Source organism: Wyeomyia smithii, chromosome 1, assembly GCF_029784165.1.
Source record: "Wyeomyia smithii strain HCP4-BCI-WySm-NY-G18 chromosome 1, ASM2978416v1, whole genome shotgun sequence".
Lineage (NCBI taxonomy): Eukaryota > Metazoa > Arthropoda > Insecta > Diptera > Culicidae > Wyeomyia > Wyeomyia smithii.
The window spans coordinates 155055018-155068347 of NC_073694.1; positions in this window are offsets into that span (position 1 = coordinate 155055018).

Here is a 13330-nt window from a genome sequence, read left to right on the forward strand (position 1 = left end):
AACTTGAAAACCAATCAAGCAAGTTGAACTATATTTGCCAAATTGATGTTCTTACGGGTAACAAATATGTCTATGGTGGTTCAACACCCCTCCCTTTTCTGTAAAGGAGGGGTTTTATACAAATGAAACACAAATTTCTGCACAACTCGAAAATTTATCAAGCAAATGGAACCAAATTTGGCATGTGAAGGTTATGAAGGCAAGAAATTTTTCCGGAGTGGTTCGACTCCCCTGATGGTTTGACACCTCAACATTCTCTGGGACGGGAGGGGGGTGTCTCCCTTGCAAACTGAACAGATATTTCATACAATTTTTTCAGAAAACAGTCTCAAATGATCAAAAAAGGTGCACCATGCACAAGAGCCTAAGATCAATTCCAGATGCCATTTTCAAATTTAAGACGGAAATCACCGGTTTTTGGAAAACAGCTTAACATGACCGAATTTGAAATCTGACGCAACATTTGCCAGTTTCATTTCCAATTTTACAGAATGCATCCCAGTATAGTAAACAAAGACGTAGTCCCACGTCAAAAAATGTTCAAGTACCGTGGAATGGGGTGGAATTGATCAGTGGGGTGAAGTTGATCACCCGAATATTCGTGATAAAAAATACTAATAAAAAAAAACTGAACTTACAACACTAGGGAATGTTTACGTGTCCTCAAACGCAATATTTGCATGATTCACATACCTGTCAAAGTTAACCCTTGCATGCCCGGTGCAATTTTTCATATATTCGAAAAATTCTTCTGACTCAGTCAAAACTCAATCAAATTTGATCAAACAAGTTTCCAAATAACAAAAAAAAAGTATTGAATTTACTAAGTCCACTGTGAGCTCTCTTTGAGTGAAGACGTAGAACACACAAATCGTTACAAGTGATAAAGGTACGATCAAGGTCAAAAGCTTATTCTATAGGCTATTGTTTCGCGTGTGCGAAACTATTGTCTCAATCATCCGGATATTGTATAGATTATCGAAACGAAAATGAGTACTGGAACCAATGTGGCCAACAGGAATGTCAGAGCTAATTCTCTTAGGATTTTCTTCGGATCAGGCACAGCCATGCCTAATGATGCGGAAATTTTTGGATTTTTTAGAAAATTTGATTTCAAGGCAGAATCTTTGAAGGCCATGTATAAGGAAGTGAAAGAGTTCAGTATATATGCTATGTTCAAGACGGAGGCCGACATGATGGCTGCTCTTGAAAAAGCCAGAGGATCAGTAGAGTTCAATTATTCTAATGGACAATCAGTGATGGTAACAGTATCAGTTGCTGGATGCACAGTAAAGTATGTACGGCTTTTTGGTTTACCGCCCGACATATTGGATGCGGAAATCGAACACGTGCTTTCTCGATACGGCAAGGTTCATAGGATGATTCGTGAGCGCTATGGCGCAGAAGCAGGGTATCCTATTTGGAATGGAGTTCGCGGTGTGCACATGGAGGTATTCCAGCAGTGCTACATGTACTTCACTTCCAGGCTCGTGTATACTACGACGAACTTGTTAATGAATGTTTCTCTTGCGGAGAAATTGGACATAGAAAATTAGAATGCCCAAAGCGGATTTCGGTCAATACTCGATTGAATAACGGAATTCAACAAACACCGGTAGGTCCTGCAACCTACAGAGATGTTGTGACTCAAAGTGAAGGTTCTTCGAGTACAACCTCTTACGTGCCAGTTTTCGAGGTATTAAACAGTAAGCAGAACCCAGTTACCGAGCAAGATAGTGAAACGACCGATGGACGGGCGTGTGCCGACAGTAACAGGGAAACAAACAACAAAGAAAACAGTAACGATGACGCAGGCGGTAAAGAGGCTATTGAGCAAAACGAAATAAGTCAGTATAATGATGAGGTGGATAAAGAAAGTACCGAAGAGGATTCACAAGGTTTGGGTATACCAAAAAAATCAGACCGCGATTGGAAATTGGTGCACAAAAGATCGTTGAAAAGAACATCATCTACCAAGACAGACGGATCGCAATCTCCGGAGCAGCTACGAGAAGCGGTTTTCAAGGTACCACAGACATCAGACTTGCTTAAGCAACAAAGGACACGCTCAAGGTCGAAGCAGAGCAAAATGGACACCGTTCCTTAAGTCAGCACAAGTATTCTGGGTAAGGTTTAGTGAAAATGAATTATACCATAAAAGTGGGGACAGTTAATTTAAACAGTTCAAATAATGATATAAACAAACAGTTATTTAAGGACTTTATAGATAACTATGATATTGATGTGTTGTTTGTACAAGAATTAGTTTACGAGAATTTTGTATTCATACCAGGATTAACAGCAATTGTTAACGTAGGGCGATGTAATAGAGGAACTGGAATCTTGATAAGAAAAACATTTCAATACGAAGGAGTTTTGTTTGACACGTCAGGCAGAATCACTTCGGTAGTTGTGAATAGAACTAATTACATTAACATTTATGCACAATCTGGAACTAACCACAAAAAAGATAGAGTAATCTTTTCCAAAATGCTTTAGCTGCACACCTAAATAAAACAGGAGGTGACCTTTCGGTAATTGGGGGGGATTTTAACTGTATTTTGAAAGCTGATGACTCTAGGGGTTCCCAGAAAAACTATTCTTTTGGATTGAAACAGGTTGTGCAACTATTGGCACTGAAGGATGTTTTTCAGATGATGAATAAAAAGCAATTTACTTTCGTTAGAGGCGACAGTGCTTCACGTATCGATAGATTTTACGCTCCAGAGGCTTTTATTAGTAATGTGATGGATGTAGATACAGTTAGTATGCCATTCACGGACCATTCGGCAGTCTTGATGAAAATAAAAATTGATCGAAATGCGTTTTCTATTAGGGGGAGAGGATATTGGAAAATTAACTCTGCGTTGCTGGAAAGGGATGATATAGCCTAAAGGTTTGGTTTAGAATTGCAAACACTCAAATTGAGGCCGATGTACACCGAAAATTTCAACACGTGGTGGAATAATACATTGAAGAGTAAAATTCGAAGTTTCTACAAAAACGAATCATGGATTTTTAACCAATCTGTGCGATGTCAAAAAAAACTCGTTGTATGCAGAACTGAATAACTTAGCTGTCCGCCAGCAACTAGGAGAAAATGTTACTGAGGAAATCGCAGTAGTTAAATCGAGCTTGCTAGAGATAGAACAAAATCGGTTAACATATTTAAGTCAACATCTTCCTGCCAATAGTTTACTCACGAATGAAAAGATCAACATATTTCAAGTATCTGCTTCAGTAAATCGATATCAGATGGCTCCGAAATTTTATTAAGAGAAAACGCTAGATGCGTTGAGGATGTCCGTGATCTGAAGAGAATAATCTTCGAATATTATTCGAATACTTTTCGAGAAAGAACCCTAGTAAATGATGAAAATACAGAAGCATTGAACTTTATAAACAGATCTTCGACGACCGATCAACAAAATTTTCTTATGGAACCAATTACTGAAAACGTAATTTTCTGCGTTTTAAAAAAGGCATCGAAAAAAAAATCACCTGGACCCGATGGCCTAAGCTACGAGTTCTATTTAAAGCATTTTGATAGTTTAAAGTTAGACATGTGTTCTCTGTTCGATTCTTATTTGGCTGGAGATGCGATACCTCCCAAAAGTTTTTCTGCGGGAATTATCAATTTGATTCCGAAAACAGGTGATATTATGAATCTGGATAACTACCGACCAATCAGCCAATTAAACACAGACTATAAAGTTTTTACTAAAATATTATACAATCGAATCAATACCGTGTTACCATTCTTACTAGGTCCAGGACAGTCAGCTTGTGTAAAAAAAATGCATGTCTAGATAATTTAAAAAAACTTCGAAAGACATTAGCAAGGGCTACCGAAACCAGAAGATTCAAAGGATGTTTAATAAGTGTTGATTTGAAGAAGGCCTTCGATAATGTAAACCACAATTAACTCTGGAAAGATCTTGCAAAGTTTGCAATTCCAGGACAAATCATTCAATGTATTCAACATTTGTAAAGTTATGCAACATCGAAAGTGCAGTTTAATGGGAATTTAACTGATGAAATTCAAATCAAATCTTCAGTACGGCAGGGTTGTCCATTGAGCATGGCCCTGTTCGTTATGTACATTGAGCCATTGATAAGAAAGCTTAGTAATAATTTACAAGATACTCTGGTCTATGGTGAATTTCTGAAGGTTATTGCCTACGCTGATGACCTGAATATTTTTGTTAGGAGCACCGAAGAATTTGATTTGATGTTTCAAATTAGCACCTCTTTCACTGCAAATGCTGGAATCGAGATTAACATTCAAAAATCCTGTTATTTGAGGATCAACAGTTGAATCAACAGTGAGTGTAGGCGGTCCATACCAAATAAGAGAAGTAGAAAATTTGCGAATTCTTGGAGTAATCTTGCATCCAAAATGGACGACAATGATAGACTTAAATTACGATAAACTAGTTAGTAGTATCAAATATCGCTTACATTTACATAGCATGAGGCAACTAAACCTATTCGAAAAAGTATGGTTGATAAATGTGTTCGTATTATCTAAGATTTGGTATACATATATACATTCCACCATCTAACCGACACCTGGCACAGATTCGGAAGACTGTAGGAAAGTTTATGTGGCGCGGAGCGATTTTTAAAGCAAATTGAAATCAATTGTATCTGAGTGAAACAGAGGGAGGACTAAACCTAATCGATCCAGAAATGAAAACTAAAGCCTTATTCATTAAAAATTTAATCTTGAACGTAGATGAAAACGGTGAGCGTGTGGAAGAAAATGAGTTATTGCAGTTCAAACGCAATATTTGCATGATTCACATACCTGTCAAAGTTAACCCTTGCATGCCCGGTGCAATTTTTCATATATTCGAAAAATTCTTCTGACTCAGTCAAAACTCAATCAAATTTGATCAAACAAGTTTCCAAATAACAAAAAAAAAGTATTGAATTTACTAAGTCCACTGTGAGCTCTCTTTGAGTGAAGACGTAGAACACACAAATCGTTACAAGTGATAAAGGTACGATCAAGGTCAAAAGCTTATTCTATAGGCTATTGTTTCGCGTGTGCGAAACTATTGTCTCAATCATCCGGATATTGTATAGATTATCGAAACGAAAATGAGTACTGGAACCAATGTGGCCAACAGGAATGTCAGAGCTAATTCTCTTAGGATTTTCTTCGGATCAGGCACAGCCATGCCTAATGATGCGGAAATTTTTGGATTTTTTAGAAAATTTGATTTCAAGGCAGAATCTTTGAAGGCCATGTATAAGGAAGTGAAAGAGTTCAGTATATATGCTATGTTCAAGACGGAGGCCGACATGATGGCTGCTCTTGAAAAAGCCAGAGGATCAGTAGAGTTCAATTATTCTAATGGACAATCAGTGATGGTAACAGTATCAGTTGCTGGATGCACAGTAAAGTATGTACGGCTTTTTGGTTTACCGCCCGACATATTGGATGCGGAAATCGAACACGTGCTTTCTCGATACGGCAAGGTTCATAGGATGATTCGTGAGCGCTATGGCGCAGAAACAGGGTATCCTATTTGGAATGGAGTTCGCGGTGTGCACATGGAGGTATTCCAGCAGTGCTACATGTACTTCACTTCCAGGCTCGTGTATACTACGACGAACTTGTTAATGAATGTTTCTCTTGCGGAGAAATTGGACATAGAAAATTAGAATGCCCAAAGCGGATTTCGGTCAATACTCGATTGAATAACGGAATTCAACAAACACCGGTAGGTCCTGCAACCTACAGAGATGTTGTGACTCAAAGTGAAGGTTCTTCGAGTACAACCTCTTACGTGCCAGTTTTCGAGGTATTAAACAGTAAGCAGAACCCAGTTACCGAGCAAGATAGTGAAACGACCGATGGACGGGCGTGTGCCGACAGTAACAGGGAAACAAACAACAAAGAAAACAGTAACGATGACGCAGGCGGTAAAGAGGCTATTGAGCAAAACGAAATAAGTCAGTATAATGATGAGGTGGATAAAGAAAGTACCGAAGAGGATTCACAAGGTTTGAGTATACCAAAAAAATCAGACCGCGATTGGAAATTGGTGCACAAAAGATCGTTGAAAAGAACATCATCTACCAAGACAGACGGATCGCAATCTCCGGAGCAGCTACGAGAAGCGGTTTTCAAGGTACCACAGACATCAGACTTGCTTAAGCAACAAAGGACACGCTCAAGGTCGAAGCAGAGCAAAATGGACACCGTTCCTTAAGTCAGCACAAGTATTCTGGGTAAGGTTTAGTGAAAATGAATTATACCATAAAAGTGGGGACAGTTAATTTAAACAGTTCAAATAATGATATAAACAAACAGTTATTTAAGGACTTTATAGATAACTATGATATTGATGTGTTGTTTGTACAAGAATTAGTTTACGAGAATTTTGTATTCATACCAGGATTAACAGCAATTGTTAACGTAGGGCGATGTAATAGAGGAACTGGAATCTTGATAAGAAAAACATTTCAATACGAAGGAGTTTTGTTTGACACGTCAGGCAGAATCACTTCGGTAGTTGTGAATAGAACTAATTACATTAACATTTATGCACAATCTGGAACTAACCACAAAAAAGATAGAGTAATCTTTTCCAAAATGCTTTAGCTGCACACCTAAATAAAACAGGAGGTGACCTTTCGGTAATTGGGGGGGATTTTAACTGTATTTTGAAAGCTGATGACTCTAGGGGTTCCCAGAAAAACTATTCTTTTGGATTGAAACAGGTTGTGCAACTATTGGCACTGAAGGATGTTTTTCAGATGATGAATAAAAAGCAATTTACTTTCGTTAGAGGCGACAGTGCTTCACGTATCGATAGATTTTACGCTCCAGAGGCTTTTATTAGTAATGTGATGGATGTAGATACAGTTAGTATGCCATTCACGGACCATTCGGCAGTCTTGATGAAAATAAAAATTGATCGAAATGCGTTTTCTATTAGGGGGAGAGGATATTGGAAAATTAACTCTGCGTTGCTGGAAAGGGATGATATAGCCTAAAGGTTTGGTTTAGAATTGCAAACACTCAAATTGAGGCCGATGTACACCGAAAATTTCAACACGTGGTGGAATAATACATTGAAGAGTAAAATTCGAAGTTTCTACAAAAACGAATCATGGATTTTTAACCAATCTGTGCGATGTCAAAAAAAACTCGTTGTATGCAGAACTGAATAACTTAGCTGTCCGCCAGCAACTAGGAGAAAATGTTACTGAGGAAATCGCAGTAGTTAAATCGAGCTTGCTAGAGATAGAACAAAATCGGTTAACATATTTAAGTCAACATCTTCCTGCCAATAGTTTACTCACGAATGAAAAGATCAACATATTTCAAGTATCTGCTTCAGTAAATCGATATCAGATGGCTCCGAAATTTTATTAAGAGAAAACGCTAGATGCGTTGAGGATGTCCGTGATCTGAAGAGAATAATCTTCGAATATTATTCGAATACTTTTCGAGAAAGAACCCTAGTAAATGATGAAAATACAGAAGCATTGAACTTTATAAACAGATCTTCGACGACCGATCAACAAAATTTTCTTATGGAACCAATTACTGAAAACGTAATTTTCTGCGTTTTAAAAAAGGCATCGAAAAAAAAATCACCTGGACCCGATGGCCTAAGCTACGAGTTCTATTTAAAGCATTTTGATAGTTTAAAGTTAGACATGTGTTCTCTGTTCGATTTTTATTTGGCTGGAGATGCGATACCTCCCAAAAGTTTTTCTGCGGGAATTATCAATTTGATTCCGAAAACAGGTGATATTATGAATCTGGATAACTACCGACCAATCAGCCAATTAAACACAGACTATAAAGTTTTTACTAAAATATTATACAATCGAATCAATACCGTGTTACCATTCTTACTAGGTCCAGGACAGTCAGCTTGTGTAAAAAAAATGCATGTCTAGATAATTTAAAAAAACTTCGAAAGACATTAGCAAGGGCTACCGAAACCAGAAGATTCAAAGGATGTTTAATAAGTGTTGATTTGAAGAAGGCCTTCGATAATGTAAACCACAATTAACTCTGGAAAGATCTTGCAAAGTTTGCAATTCCAGGACAAATCATTCAATGTATTCAACATTTGTAAAGTTATGCAACATCGAAAGTGCAGTTTAATGGGAATTTAACTGATGAAATTCAAATCAAATCTTCAGTACGGCAGGGTTGTCCATTGAGCATGGCCCTGTTCGTTATGTACATTGAGCCATTGATAAGAAAGCTTAGTAATAATTTACAAGATACTCTGGTCTATGGTGAATTTCTGAAGGTTATTGCCTACGCTGATGACCTGAATATTTTTGTTAGGAGCACCGAAGAATTTGATTTGATGTTTCAAATTAGCACCTCTTTCACTGCAAATGCTGGAATCGAGATTAACATTCAAAAATCCTGTTATTTGAGGATCAACAGTTGAATCAACAGTGAGTGTAGGCGGTCCATACCAAATAAGAGAAGTAGAAAATTTGCGAATTCTTGGAGTAATCTTGCATCCAAAATGGACGACAATGATAGACTTAAATTACGATAAACTAGTTAGTAGTATCAAATATCGCTTACATTTACATAGCATGAGGCAACTAAACCTATTCGAAAAAGTATGGTTGATAAATGTGTTCGTATTATCTAAGATTTGGTATACATATATACATTCCACCATCTAACCGACACCTGGCACAGATTCGGAAGACTGTAGGAAAGTTTATGTGGCGCGGAGCGATTTTTAAAGCAAATTGAAATCAATTGTATCTGAGTGAAACAGAGGGAGGACTAAACCTAATCGATCCAGAAATGAAAACTAAAGCCTTATTCATTAAAAATTTAATCTTGAACGTAGATGAAAACGGTGAGCGTGTGGAAGAAAATGAGTTATTGCAGTTCAGGAATCCGGAAAGGTTTGGACGAAATATGAAGAAGTGGATACAGGAAGCCATTGTCTTACAAGGGGATGACAGATTTAAGAGCTGTAAACAGATATACCATTATTTTCTTAGCGCAAGAAATGTTAAACCATTGGTAGAGGAGAGATACCCCAATGTAATTTGGAAACAGCTGTGGAAAAATTCAAACCAACGAAGTCTTCCGTCAATGGACAGATCGAATATGTTTTTTATCCTGAATGATTTGGTACCGAATAAGGAAAAACTTTGGAGTTACAATATTGGCCGATTACAAGATACCCTTTGCGATGAATGCAGAATGGAAGCAGATTCAAACATGCACAAGATAAGAATGTCGAAACGCAAGAATAATTTGGGAATGGTTGAATGAAACACTGAAAACCCGTTTCAAGCTCTTTTTTACGAATCCGGAAGACTTGTTGTCCATGGATATCGATGATAGAAATTGTCAGCTAAAAGCAGCTTTGTGGTTAGTTGTGCATACAATGTCGTTTTTAATATCAAGATTTCCGAACGCATCTTTATTTGAATTAAAAAAAAAGGTATCATAGAATGGAGATGGAAAATCAGAAGATGGGTGAGAAAACAATTAGGAGGAATATTTGATACAATAGTGTAAAATGTATGTTTGAAAATGTACAAATAGATAACCAATAAAAAAAAATTTACTTAAAGAAATCTTAATTGAGGGTTGATTACGTTAAATTTGGAAAAGTGAGTAAAATTAGATAAAAGCTCCAAAAATGTAACTTTCAACAATGATCATTTCATACCATTAGAGTAATACTGATGAATTCCCAAGAAAACACGAAGATTTTAATTTCAAAGCTAGCTTTTGAGCTTTCGCAACAAACCGAATTGAAATCGGTCTAACGGCGATCCTATCAGAGCAAATTTAGCAGAAAGCAGCTCGTGCACCAAAATGAATAAATTTTAAGCTGAAATCTTGCCAAACCCCGGTGAAAAGGGCTCATGTTCCATATGTCAACAAGCCAAATTTTCTTGTTTTTTGATGTATACAAGCGAAATCTTGCCTTACCAATAAGATTTATTGATAAAAGAATTTACTCTTAATCAAACAATCTTATTTGTACGGGTAGATTAAACTTGTATCCATTGAAAAACGTGAAATCGTTGCTTGTTTACATCTGGCACATGGGCCCTTTTCACATGTTTAGCGAGAAATATCGTTATTTTCGTTTCCAAACTAGCTGTGATTGATATTTTTCAGTACAGAAATCATCATTTATCATGAACGTTTCGAAAAAAAAATCACAATTCAAGTAGAAAGTATGGATTTCAAGGGTGATCAATTCCACTCCGATTTATCTCATAGTACCTTATAGAATTCTCGATTTTATTTCACAAAGTAGACGATAGAAATTACTCCGACAGCCATAGAGGTTTTCTAGAGCACATACCAGTACTTATTTTTAAATTATACTATTTCGGGAAAATGCACATGAAGCTAGTTAATTGGAAATTATCATAAAAATCGATCAATTTCACCCCGTTCCATGGTACCCCTTAATATTGGTGTTTCCAAAATTGAGATTCGCATAAAAACCACAAATCGGTATCTATCACGATGGCAATAATTGATTCTGTCACCATGATAATAATCGATTATACTCTGCAATATTAATATGTTCGGATTCAGGATGACATCCAGAGACCGAATGTTGATGTTTGGCCCCATTTTGAAATCCAAGATGAATGAGATCCCTATATATTGGTATTTATGAAACAGGCTTGACCCCAATAAACCGAAGATTATTGTCTGACGCCATTTTTAAAACCGATTGACAACTTCCTGCTACTACAAACCTGAAAAAACTAAAAAGAAGTATTCAAGTATACTATTCAATGTAGGGGAACTGCTCCATTATTCATCTCAGCCCATATATTCATCTCATAAAATATGAAAACACAATTGAAAACAGGAAAAAACGCATATTTTCTCCTTGAACCAATCTGCTAATCCATGGAATGGATTCTTATTAGTTCACTTCAGTTTCCTCATAAAGTGTAATTCTCAAAAACTCACTTAAAAGCACTAAATTTGATATTATAGTCGGGCATCTGCACTCGAAAACTCATTTTCAATCACCTACCTCAGAAAACAAAATCCGCAAAATACGGGTACAACGGGACTCGTTCAGCAGCCAACCAAAGTTTTTTTATCACTAAAGCACCTCTTTTTATTTTAATCACTGAACAAAATCACTCACTACACTAAAAATACTTTAATCTTTGAAATATTCACTTCAAATTTCCTAAAACAATCTTGAATTAGCAGAAAAATATGAGATGAATTTCTACAATTCCTAAATTTCAACTGTATGTATTTTAATCTGTTTTCACTGCGTCGAATAAAATCAAAAGTTGCCAAATTAGTTTCTGTTGATACGAAAAGAATCATACTTAAAATGTTGAATTATTCCGACATAATTGACATAAATCTACAACACTGTAGTGGTTACCTAGGTTACCAATTTTGCACGTAAACAACTGCAGTGGATATCTAGGTAACCTACTACGACGGGCTGCGGCTTCGTTCATTCATGATAATGTGATTCATTCATGATTAACAGTGTGATGAATATGGGGGCTTCGTGAGATGAATAATCGAGCAGTGATTCAAGTTTTGAGATGAATATGGATGCGTTGTGAAAAATGGTTTGTTTTACATAATTCAGGATAAATCTAGCTAATTTTACTACATATACAATGCTGAACGATTCCATAAGAGCACGTAAGCGTATTTTGTTTATTTGTTTAATGATTTCATGAAATTTGTCGTTTAATCCGTGCATTCTTCGTGAATATCGGCATAATGAGCTGAATAATGCAGCAGTTCCCATAAATACTTTTTGAATCGAATCTATCTCCAGAAACAGAAACAGAGTCGGTGTCCGATTGCGAGTTACAATTTTTGGAAAGCTGTACCCAGAACAAATGGAGAAGATTCCGTTACTTTTGAGCTTCTCATTACTTAACAAAAAAGTAACAAAATAAATGACAACTACACGCTGGTGTGTGTTTCTGCAAGGGAACATACAAGCAATTCATGGGTTAGTCACTGCATTTATATTGGTGCAATATTTGAGTTCATTTCAATCCTCTTTACTCACTATAAATGCAGAATCTCTCCTGTAGCGTCCCAGCCTCAAACGTCTAATTTGAACTATCAGCCTTGGGTTGTGTTGGGGGATGCATACGTGTCACATTTTTGAGGTTTCAATGCATATCGTCATAGTTTTAAGCGTATAATGTGAAATATGTTGACAAAACATAAAGTTTATTTTAGAAAACTTGAAAATAATCGAGCTCAGTTTGTAACATTGGAGCAAATTGACGCAGATTTCCAACTTCGAGTGCATCTTTTTTATTTTGCTTTTTTGTAACAAGTGACGCTTATGCGTCTCGACAGCTCACCGATTGGAAATAGAAAGGTATTACATGGCGACCACAGTGGTCACCGATGATTGCAAATTATTAGGAAATCTTCTATAGATGCTGGGCATGAATTTTGTACTATTAAACGAAGCCAAATGAGTCTTTTTCGCGGTTATCGCGATGAAGTTTAGTAAGAGACGTATATAGAGAAAGGCAAAGTTTAATAAATGCGAAACATCATATGCGTATGGTTTCCACAAAGCAAAAAGTCTATGTTTTCAACATGGCTTGCATCCACTTGCAAGAGAGCAAATGTTTGTGCTTTTCTCTCTCTTTTCACAGTTTACAGATCGTGATGAGACTTCATGAAGTAAAGGAAGGAGAAGATTCTTACTGATTCTAAAGAAACAAATTTGCTCTTTAAAAAAATTCGCTTCGCTTCGAAAGTGAAAACCGACGATAATATTCAAATACGTCCATATATGAGTTTTCCCAGACACGAGATGACGCAATGAAACTGGAATTTGATATTCGACGCCGCATTAAACCTCATGTTCCTGGTAACTTCCAATGTACAAATAACGAAATTTTCGCAAGCAGTGTGACACCCAGAAGCTACAAAACTATAACTAATACATTAATATGGATTTTTAAGTGAATTGTATTTTTCGATATTCTGCATTTAGAATTAATGACCTTAAGATGAATTGATGAAAATCTGCCGTATGGTAAAGATTTTGATCGTCGTAGACCGTCTTTCCACGAAGTCGGCCAGACAACTTCCTGTTGGCTAGCAGTGAGAGTCAGCGGGAAACGATTTGGAAAAGCACTTCTTAGGCGGCGTTCAGGACGGTGATCACACGATAGTTCCCACCCAATTTGTCGTCTTTCTCAAAGATAGGGCAGATAACCTCATCCTTCCACTCCTCCGGTAGCTGTTCTGTATCCCAAATTCTTGGGCTGGCACGTCTTGTATGTTTGTCGCACCGACGGGATCGTTTTCTCCACCGCT